The sequence below is a fragment of the Embiotoca jacksoni genome, unplaced genomic scaffold (assembly GCF_022577435.1).
Source record: "Embiotoca jacksoni isolate LCO1_2020_lvr unplaced genomic scaffold, fEmbJac1.0.p SCAF_13, whole genome shotgun sequence".
Classification (NCBI taxonomy): domain Eukaryota; kingdom Metazoa; phylum Chordata; class Actinopteri; family Embiotocidae; genus Embiotoca; species Embiotoca jacksoni.
The window spans coordinates 10,937,393-10,948,882 of NW_027185263.1; the positions used below are offsets into that span (position 1 = coordinate 10,937,393).

General features: G+C 41.0%; 1 protein-coding gene across 5 annotated transcripts in view; it reads right to left on the reverse strand.

The window, feature by feature from the left end:
- Window positions 1-11,228, reverse strand: part of nrxn2a (neurexin 2a) — a 116,314-nt gene extending 105,086 nt beyond the window's left edge. For 4 of the 5 annotated variants that reach the window (XM_069146438.1, XM_069146435.1, XM_069146437.1 and 1 more), the window contains exon 1: window positions 10,922-11,228. The gene's annotated coding sequence lies outside the window, so the exon portion shown is untranslated. The remainder of the gene's footprint in view (window positions 1-10,921) is intronic. The other variant, XM_069146436.1, reaches the window with a different exon arrangement.
- Window positions 11,229-11,490: the final 262 nt, after the last annotated feature.

The window sequence follows — 11,490 nt, forward strand, 5'->3', positions numbered from 1 at the left end:
CATCATAAATTATTTGCATTTCCGTCCCTTGATGGCAGGTTTTTTATCTTCAGACAGAGCAACTGTTTCCCCCCTTGCTTCCAGTCCTTATAGATAACTCTCTAATGGCGTTAGCTTCATATACATCATATCAGTAACATCAGTCCTCTCATCCAACTATTCACGAGAAAGCTAACAAGCATATTTACCCATGTATTTGATGGTTTAATGCTCAAGGGGTGCTTATTCTTCATTTATTCAATGTAAGAGTCTGTAAACACTCCAAGCTTTTAATTTGGTGTCATCCAATTATCAGGCCCAGTGATGGTTTCCTGTCACAAGTGCCACGTTTTGTCACGGAGCTTCTGTCATATGCTGTGATTCACTCTGTAAACACGGGTAGTGTTTGCACCCAACATGTCAGCAACCCTGATTATGTGGTACGAGTTGTAATCGGAACATACTAATGCAGTTTCCTGCTTTTTGTGGACATCTGTGTTGCCGTTCAAGACTCTCAAGGCTAGCAGTGGATCCATATTTTCCACAGTGCATGACAGTGTCCTGACTTCAAATGTATGTCATGTTGCGAACAACACTCTCTTCTTTTCCCAGCTTTATGAATCTTACATTTTATTTCTTCTACTTTTTCCTTAGTGCTCAGTCTTTTTTTGGAGGCAACTTCATTGGAATAACTCAATCTTTTATGATGGCCATGCACTCATCCATAGCGGCTGGTGTCACTTGAAACTTTAATTCTCATACATAGGATCTAGTATTTATCTTTTTGCTGAGAATGCATCTTCTTTTGGAGTTTGCTTTGAGAGACTGAACTGAGTTGTTTTATCAGCAATGAGGGGTTTGTTAAATTGTGCGTTAATCTTAAGTGGTGTTCATACCAGAGTATAGTTTTTTTTTTCAATTGGCCATCGCAATGGTTGAACAGAAAAGAAAAGATCTGATGCTACCCTGGTGGGATCTCACAATGTCAGTGGCTGCTTCAGCATCTGTTGAACAAAACATGAATAAATGAACAACGTGGTCTTGATATGAAACTTCAATACTTTTAAGGGCTAAACAATCTGTGTATCAAAAACTGTTGAGTATTGCAACTTGGTTAATCAGATATTTCCTGAGTGCCAATTAGGGTATTTCAACCTTTTAAAGCTCTTGCATGGCTGAGTTAGTTAACATACCATTAAAAGAAAAGCCTGCCATTTTGGGATGTAATGTGCTCACTTGCCTTCCGGATTGACACAACTCTCATATCTCCATTACAGATGTAAAGCTATACCTCGCCCCACCAGTAGTTCCCTGGAGTGTTCACTGGTTGACAGGCAACTGGTCCAGACCAAAAAATGATCTGCTACATAAACCCCTCTAAAATGATGATGTTTTTACACTTGATGTTTTCATACTGATTAAGTACTAAAATCTCATTATGTGGGATTTAGAGGCATTGAAAGGCAGATATTGTCACCTGTGGATGGAGACAGGGCAGCTGGGTCCCCCTGTTTCCAGTCTTTGCAGGTAAGATAAGTTACCTGGCTGCTGGCAGTAGCTTCGTATTTAGTGTACAGACATGAGAGTGCTGTCAATCTTCTCATCTAAATTCTTGCAAGACAGCAAATAAGCAAAGCCTTTCCAAACCTACGGAACATTTGCTTTAATGTTGCTGCATCAGGACTTTGACCTATTCTGTTAAATAAGAATGTTTTTTAAGAAAATCTTTTTTATATTCCTAAAACAAATGGACCGGCGAACATGCAGGTTTGGTAACAAACTGAAGTATCATACTGGCACCTGTAGTGAAGTTTCCAAACCATACCCGGCGAGAAACATTTGCTTTTAATTGTGCGTCTCTCCGTTTTTGCATTGTTCGCATTTGTGGAATGGTTTTTACTTCAGCTGCAAACTTAAGAGACATAATCACCACTCTCATAAGCATGTGCATCAGCACCATCATCACCCTTGCCATCAGGCATATAGTCTTCATCATCAACAAAGCCATCATTATCCTCATCTTCATCATCCACTTGATCCTCTTCTTGACTGTTAACTCACATCTCTGCATCAGCTGTTATCCTGATGATTTATGTGTTGCATAATTTAAAGAGACGTATAACCCTACCAATATCTGTAGTGCTAAAAATGAGACATTTGCAGCTGGAGTCTCTTCACACTGAGATCTGCACACGCTGCTTTTATCAGACATGAAAGTAGCCTTATGAAAATATTGATTTTAATTGTAAATATATTCAGTAACCAAAGCAAATCACTTCTGTAACAACAGTAGTCATGCTGTTGGTGTGCCTTTTTTTTTTCCTTCACAAACTGCCAATTTGTCTTGCTGGGAGACCTCTCACAGATACAGACACAACACGAGAAATTGTGTCTCTACTGCACCTGTAGATTTAAATGTGATAAATATGATCAGATATGATCCTATGGCTTGAACTGCACCCAGGCAGAACAACCAATTTAAAGTATCTACCTACATGCTGGAACGCAACGTGGGCCGTACATACTGAGTGTATGTCAACAGAACAGGAGTTTCCATTTTCTCAGTGGAACAGGGCACTGTAACAGCTGACATTTTCACAAACCAGCAAGCCAGGTAATTAGGTAACTAACTACATAACACTGGCTACAAGCATAAACATGGTGCACAGTACCCTCATTAAGTAAAAGTAAATGTACTGCAGGCGTATCAAGGATAAAATGCATGCACATCTGCTTGCTACCTAGCTATTACTGTAACAGCGTTTGAAATGCTTTCCTCATAGTTGCCATTTGGTCGGGTTCCCACAGCAAAAAAAAAGATTTAAATGACAAGTCGTCAGGCATCATCCAGCTTATTCGCTTGCATGCTGCAAATGAGCCTGCATCACTGTCTCTGTCCAAAGCAGCAGGATCAGAGCACCACCCTTATCACACGCTGAGGTGAAGGTTGTGTTGTGGCAATCAGAAGCTCAGCACAGACACAAAGACTCCCAAACATCATTAGATAGATTTTTGTCTGTCAACATTGAATTCTTTCACTCACTTTTCCGTGTTCAGTAAAAAAAAAAATAAAAAAAAGACTGCACCGAGAACATGATTATCACTGAACAGAAATACTTGTTTCAAGCCATGTTTTGTTTTTTTCCTTTTTAAAGACTGAAATTCTCGCTTTGCCACCCACTCCACTCTGTTACAGCACATAATGACACGAGTGATGTGTGTGGACGAGCAGGGGATGGCGTGGAGCGCCATTTAGTCCGACGCCGTCAATCTCACGCAGGTAAGCTAATGTAGGAATGAGTGGGATAATATTTTAGTTGAGCCTTATGAATGCATTTGATTTTCTGAGGATACAGTGTAACCTCACTGTTTCAGGAAAATGCTTCTTGTACAAGTGAGTGTTCAGACCAAATTCAGCACTGCATTCAAACAAGCTTCCATGGTGATGGTGTGTTGCTTCTTAGCAGTCATGATTTTTGAATAGTTATTAATACATAAAAATTAAAATAGTTCATGCGACTATTGTCTTGTATTATTTGGTTTTACCGTCGCCTTGCAGTAATGTTTTACTACCGCCAGAAGGTGGCGGTAATGCGCCGAAAAGCGTTTTGCCAAACACCATTTAACAACAATAGCAGGATAGGAACACATTACTACCAGACTCCAGTAAAACAGTGTGGCTGTGCGAGACGAGATGCTACAGTACAAACAGGAGAAACGTACAAAGACAACTTCAGCCCTCAAAACGTTTTGTGTGGAACTCCTTACAATGCAAATCCTGCCAAGTAAAGTGTATCATAAGACTACCACAGCTATGCACAGTAATTTGAGAGTGAAGCACTGAACAGATGGTCCATCCATAGTCAACAAACAATGACAAAACAATGATTTTGTCAACAGACGAAGACGTTTGATGTTAGATGTGCAGAGCAAACAATGACCCTCATCTCAAAAATTAAAGTTAAATGGACGCTTTACATCAGATTTATGCAAAGACGATCGTTTTCCAAATTCGATTTACAGTGAGTAAGCTGAAGTGTCTTTAAGTAATATTTCCCAGTGATTAACAAATAGTATTTTTGCTTGAAATACCCGTCACTGGTTGATTCTGATAACAATTAGGTTTGAAATACAATTTAGCAAGTTCGAGTAACAGATCTATGAGTTTAAAGGCTCCGATGCCAAAATGCATCATAACAATAATTAATACAATTCAACCCTACTTCACAGTTGTTGAAATAATTTCAGGGTAAAATGCAGAAATGTTGTTACATTACAAAGTAATCCATCTGCTGACCTGAGCATTTTTGATTGAATTTTTTCTTTGTGGGCAAAAGAGGAGTTGGAGTAACACAGACTGACTCAAAACTCTGTAATCTAATCTTATTCTAATTCTATAATCATATCAGTATTGCTGACAGAGGACAGCACACTGAATTTCTATTGACACAGATGATAAAAAATAAACAAGTCTCTTCTTGATTAATGTTATCACGCGTATGCTCACCCACTCAGCTGACATGTAGATGAGTTTAACAATGAAAAGAAACAAACAAACAAAAACAATTCAATATAAAATTCAATGAAATAAAATCAAAATATTGACACGGCTTATTCAGTCAGTTGTCACCTGTAGCTCACAGACAGGTAACGTGGGAGGACATTTCATTTGTAGATACCTGACGCTTCTAAAAGTTAAATTCAAGCTACTCTTTAAAAACTGTGTGGCTCAGACTTCTTTTTTTAAAGTTCAGTCTGTCAAAAATATACACTGATTCAAAAGCAATGAAGAGAAAATACAGATATCAAAGATCAATGAAGCCCCTGTGTTACTGTGAAACTTCATAAATTTGCACATCTTTCAGGCTGCCTCCCTCTTCAGGACTCTGGATATGCAAATGATCTAAAACTCAACCATCATGAAAGCAACCCAAGTGATTTTTATTAGAAATCACAGACCTTCCCTCTCAAGTCTCAGGGAAGACTTAAATTACCGTTGAGGTTTCGTCTTCTAGTGGAACACTCCCTATTGATACATGCTCTATAAATTAGCTCCTCATGAAGACACTTCCTAAAATATGTGCCCAAAAAAATGTAATGGCACAACTAGTCCCTTCTGTGCTTCGGTGACATTACCAGGAGCCATCATACAGCACTGCACTTGCTTGTGGAGCTCGCTCTTTTATATAGTACATTACTAATGATGGAAATGTTTGCCCTTGAAATCTCAGTTAATAAGCAGCTATGCTATGACATCCATGATTAGATCATCCAGCGCTGTCACATCTCATCCTGAGGAGGATGCCACCAGACAAAACGCAGAGTGGGAGCAAGCAAGGATCCTACTCGCCGATTCTTTTCTTCTCACACGCGTACACGAACACGCACAGACACTCCTCTCCTCTTCAGTAGCTATGAAACACAACCGTCTGGGTTAATCTTGGGTAACAGCTCCTTGGCCAGGATCAGAAAGCTCAAGTAAGACACAATGAAAGCTGACATTGATACGCCACGGAGCCTCCTCACACAGGTAGCGCACATGAGACAAACACCTTTATAGATGAAGCAGACTCGGGCAAGGATATGATTGATTTTGCAATGCAGCATTAGATGAGATTTTCGATGCATACTATAACAAATTAGCATGAATCTGTTCCCCGTGAGAGACGCCTGAAGACACAGATTGAATTGAAATAAATGACGGTCCTAGTGTTTACCACACCATCCCCCATGCCGCAGTCCGTTGGCCATCAAAGTGTGACAGGCACGGGTTAGGCACAGCACAGATCAGCGTGATGGATGGACGGTCAGGCAGCTGTTAAAAATCTTTTGATTCGCACCGAGCCTGCCACTCACTGATCAATTGCAGCCACGTAAATCTGCCATCCACCTTAATGTGACATGATAAGGGAGGAGAAATGAAAAGCTTGCAGGACTCTTGCCCTTTTAACCTCAACTCTTATGTGCAATTTACAATGGCCAGACAGTTTTCCGCTTCTTATTTTTTCCCCCCGTATCTTTCATTGTGAACTCTCACATGACTCCAATGTGAGAGTCCTGTGGATACTACCTTGAAAAGATGAATGCCCGCGCCGGAGAGAGTAATGTCTGGTATGAAAGAGAAAGATTCATTGAGCGATATGCAACTAAGATAGTGAAAGACCTCGGCAGCCCTGTCAGAAGTCTCTGGCAACACATCTGATGCAAGTTCAATCAAAACATTTCAACTGGCCACAAACTGTGGTCGGGATGTTTAAAAAAAAAAAAAAAAAATTCAAAGTTACTGGCTGCTGAGGTGATCGTGTAGATAATACATATTATCAGGCTGACAGTCAGCCAAAGTGAATGTCTGACCTTCCTCATGTCATTGTTGTTTTTTAGTGGAAGAAACCGACTTCAGCACACATTTCTTTAAAGATGGCACTGATGTACTGTAAGAGAAGCTCAAAGACCACATTGTTGTACAACATATCTATACACAGAAGTTGAAGAATATTTTAGGACTGACCGACTTTTTACAGTCAATTAATCTCCCCAACGTGGGAAATTTAAATGTAATTTAGCTGTTAGGATTAGAAAAACACACAACGTTTATCATGAAATAACTATGACTTCTAAAATGTCTCCAGACTAAAAAAGTGCTGATTCAAAATGATACAGTAACTAGAGCATACCGAGTAGTTTTCTGACTTTTCTCACCTAGATTTCCCCCATCAGTACTCTGTAGTAGGTTTGGTCCTTGTTGCATTGCCGTCTTTTATGCACTGTAACTGCATAATGTATATCCTGACACGGTGATATTGTGTTTTATATCTCTAAGGGCGCTGATTATGCTGCCTGGGCACATTTTGGTTAACAGTGCAGTTTCAGCCTCCTTTTTCTCAAGCTGTCACACTGTGCAGCGACGATGAATGAGCCAGAATACTTCCATTTGCAATGTAATGCAACACTTCTGAACGTGTAGCAGACACCTGAATGCAGCAGAAAGACAAACCGGTATTTCCAAATTAAACAGGGAATGCTTATTATACGCAAGTATCACCTTCAGGGGCTTTTATCTGCACTCCAAGAACTCATTATTCTTTACGCCATTTTAAGTTACAACAGAACTCTTTTGCTATTAGTGGTCTATAATAACCGCTTAATCAAGACCAGAGGCTGATTGGAGATTGTGGTGTTAACCTTCCCATCAATCACAAAAGTTGTCTGCTCCTGCTGGAGTGGGAAGAAATACTTTGCTACAGTAACTGTCAGTTAAGCAGCAAAACATGTGCGAATATTCTCAAAAAAAGGCCCAAAACGCGCCGCTATCTCTTGAGCCAGATCTCAACTTCATAACTGATACCATCTTAAGTTTGAGTTTTCCTCTCTCTTCTCTTCACTCAATTTTCTGAGCTGTCTTTGCTCTGAAACACCAAAAGATACATTTGAAGTTGTTTCTTTCCTTAATAATGCATTGCCTAAAATCGAATTTAAATCTCACCACATTTCATCAATGTAAAATAACGGAAATAAACACAACAAAATGTCATTTGTTCGGCTGCAATGCCTCCTGCTAAAATTTGGTTTGTTACATTTTTGTCATGCACATATTTAATGAATTACAGCGGAGCCTTTCAAAAAACATTTTTGTCACAGCGTCCTCCAGCATGACAGGCTCCAATGTACCAACCTTTTCTGAATCCTTAGTAGCATTCTGCTTACAGAAAATTACAGACCACCTTCTGTTCCATTCCACCTACTGTACCACCTGTGGTGAAAATAACTGGCAATTCCACTGCCTATTATTTCACAGATATATAACAAGACCAATCAAGCTTTTCAAATCAGTTGCCACTGATGTGTAGATTTGTTGGGGGGAGGGGGGGCTTTCAGGTATTTCCGTGTCCATATCTGGACCTTAATACTGTTTTACAGCCTCGTAGCTACTCTTAAGAGCAAGTGGCACAATGACCCAGATTGTAACTTAACCAACAGTGGACTGCTGGTGTCACAGCTCTGACTATACGGCTCCTGGCTGTATGACTTTGTATTGTGTGCAGGATTTCAGTTATTTAAGTATTTTGTTTCAGTGATTTGAGTAAAGTTCATTTGGAGTAATGCACAAATAATTAAATAACACCAACCCGCCAAAGGTGTAGAGAGACAAAGATCTCAACAGTGACCTTTTTTTGTCTTCACCATCCAGGGACATAATCCCTGTTTGGCTGTGCAGCTGGCATGCAACTGAGTCACGCATCAGCCCTGATTAGAAGCAGCAGTGGTCCGCGGGCCCCGTTCCTCTGCCAGAGCCAGGAGTGGAAAAGGCCAGGGCCACCACTTTCAGTCTGTGGATATGACCTTGATGGGGTATGATAGAGAGGAAGCGACACGATTCACAATGCCACACAATATCTGTAACCTTCCACTTCCCCATATGCACGCTGAAGCTATTGAGCTGTGACACACACACACACACACACACCATGTCAACTCTGCCCTGTTGTTATTTCAAGCAGTCTCCTACTTCACGCCATCCAATCATCCATCTCTCTTTGCATATTGCCTGGTGTTTTGTGCGCGATGTCTTATTTCTACATTTCTTGTTCATATGTAGCAGCTTTAATGCTAATGTAAAAGTCACAAAAGTGCAGCTTTAAGAGATAATGGCTGAAATAAATTCAAATATTTAGCAGGATGTGAGGCAGCATGCAGCTAAATACTATCAAGAGCTGTAAAATAATTTCTGATATTTTCAGAATCCTTACTGGTAGTATTATGTTTGTTGTTGTTGTTGTAGCAGCAGTGACACCATTTTCTTTTTTTAAAATGCTAACTCTGCCCAATCCTCTAAATCTCATTGGAAGCCGCAATGGAGACAGATGTCTTGTGAGTCAGATCATAGCAACACGAGTGTGGTAAAGAAGACACTGAAGGCACCAAAAACACAAAATGATGAGCAAAATCTTGGCAACGACACATCTCGTGTCAAAATAGAGCTGATAAGTAAAAATAAACATGTGAATTCTACTGTGAGAGCCGCAAATGTAAAAGAAGCATGTCCAAGGGGAGCTGAAATGCGGTATAACAAACAAAAAACAAAAAGCCAAGACTGTGACACACCCTGCTGTTGTACTGCTGCCTGAAAATATCATCATAACAAAATATGCACAAAAAGTCATGCTCAGCATTGCATAAGTTCATTGTTCATGTTTGGTGCATTACAAGCCAAGACTTCTTTGCTGTCAATGTGGATCTCATTTAAGTAGCCGAGTGGTTTGCTACAGAATGAAATAGCCAATAAATGAATCTGTCAGCACAAGCAGCAGGAATTGAAAAGTGTGCAATCTCAGACGCAACACTTGTGTGCTGTCCACTTGTGAGCTGCTGGAAGATTGCATGCAACAGCAGTCTAACAGAGGTGGTCACCCAATTCAGGTGAACAGGAAATCTGAGCTATACTCTTTCTCACCTGCCCTGTGAGCACCTGAAATTCTCTACTCGGAGAACTCGGTAACAAAATGTGTCGGCTTACAGTTGGAGTAGGATTTGCAAAGCAAATAGGTTTGGAGGAGGACCAGGAAGGGCAGCAGCACTCCTGTGAGATGTGCAGCACTGTGGCTCTGAATCTTGGGCACCTCCCCTCTTCTTTTTGATAAATTAATCTAATTATTGGGGGGGAAACATCAAGCTGTGACCTAGACTCATTTCCTTTTTAAGTGGCAGCACTGAAGACGCTAAAATAAAACCAAGACACACAGATCCAGGAATAGACCCGTAATATTAAAATTCCACACAACACCAATTGACGCAACTCAATGAACAATTGATGATGATTAAGAAAACTGTCTCTCCCTGTTCATTCACAGTCATCCATTTATAATATGCAGTGTTGTAATAGAGTGAAGGGCTTAAAGAAATTACGTGTCTTTTTACAAATATTTTTGAGCACGAGCTGTAATTTGAACCAAATCACCATCTTCAGTGGTCCAACCTCCTTAATTGTTGCTACATAATCTGCTGTATGCAGGCAGCAGCTTCCTGTGGGGGCACAGATACTGCAGGTTTTAGGAGACACTGTCTTATCACACAGGTTGAAAAAACAACAAGATTTCCAGTTTACAACTTTGACGGATTTTTTTGGGGGATAATATTTCGAGCTGACAGTGAAGCTGCCTTTGTGGTTGCAAATGATGTGGCAGCTGCTTACTGTGCCCCCCTCCACCCCCTCCCTGTCTCTCTCCCTCTCTTATCTTTAAACTGCCCAGTCCTCTGGCACAGAACATGAAATCCCTCTCAATAATAAATAGGCTACCTCAAGCATATCAGAGACAAGGGCCCTGCGTGCTGCATGACTCAAACACCACCTTAACTTCACTTTTATATATATATATATATATATATATAAAAAAAATAAAAAAAAAAATACCTCCAAACCCTGGCGTGTGGCACCTGGCGAATTCCAACAATAGGTTCGTGTTACTCGGTCCCATATTTTCACCGGAGCAGCAGCGGTTTTATTCAAAGGAAAAGCCCCCACTGCATATGCTGAAGCCCAACCACAGGGCATGTCTTCCGGCACGCAATTAAGCGACCTCATCTGCAACCGTGTTGAATTTGGAAACCATACCGCTCCTCCACCCACCTCAACTGACTGTAAACTGTGATTTTAACAAGAAGAGGGGTTTATCTTTGGCGGCAAGAAGTGAAATCTTCATGGAAAAAAAAAAAAAAAGCACCTCAAGAGAAGTGGCAATAGCCTAATTGGTGAGCAGCAGCAGCCCCACATCTCCCGAAATGAAACACAAACAATTCCGGACCACTGACATTGAAAAAAAAAAAAAAGAAGACACCGATAAACAGCGCGGCTTATCTCGCAGCTTTCCACTGCAGCATGCTTTTAAAGCTAATTATCGCCGTCCATAAGGTCGTTTCTGTGTGGGAGGTGTGCGGTGTCATTTACCTGTGCATCATCCAGCGATCCGACACATGGATACAGGGAGGGCTTGATTATTCCAGCCAGGCAAAAAAAAAAAAACACACAAAAAACAGCGAGCACAAAAGAGAGGGGAGCAAGAGAGAGGAGGAAAATCCTAAATTGAGCAGAGATGAATGCGGCAGATGAATCTGCGACCTCTGTCTTCAGAGAGGATAGTCTTCTTATCTTTAGATGCTGCTGTGTCGATGGAGGCGGGCAGGCAGGGAAGCCCAGAGCCCCTCCGTACAGACAAAGATGCTTTCTCTCCTCCGCCGCACCGAGGGCAGCAGAAGCAGCAGCAGAGCCGTCATTCCCCCGACACTTGATGGTAATAGTTTGGTAGGTAGCTTATATGGGTTGAGGGCGCGGTCAGCTGCTGTTGACCAATCCTGCTCCCCACCAAACTAACAGCGGCGTTGCCATGAAGGATTAAACGGCGTTTAACCACAGAATCGTGTGATAGTAGGGCAGGTATTCATTTTCCACATTTCAAGTATCATATCAGAAAGAGTATCTCAACATAGGAGTGGCATTATATATAAAGGAGGCTCTCA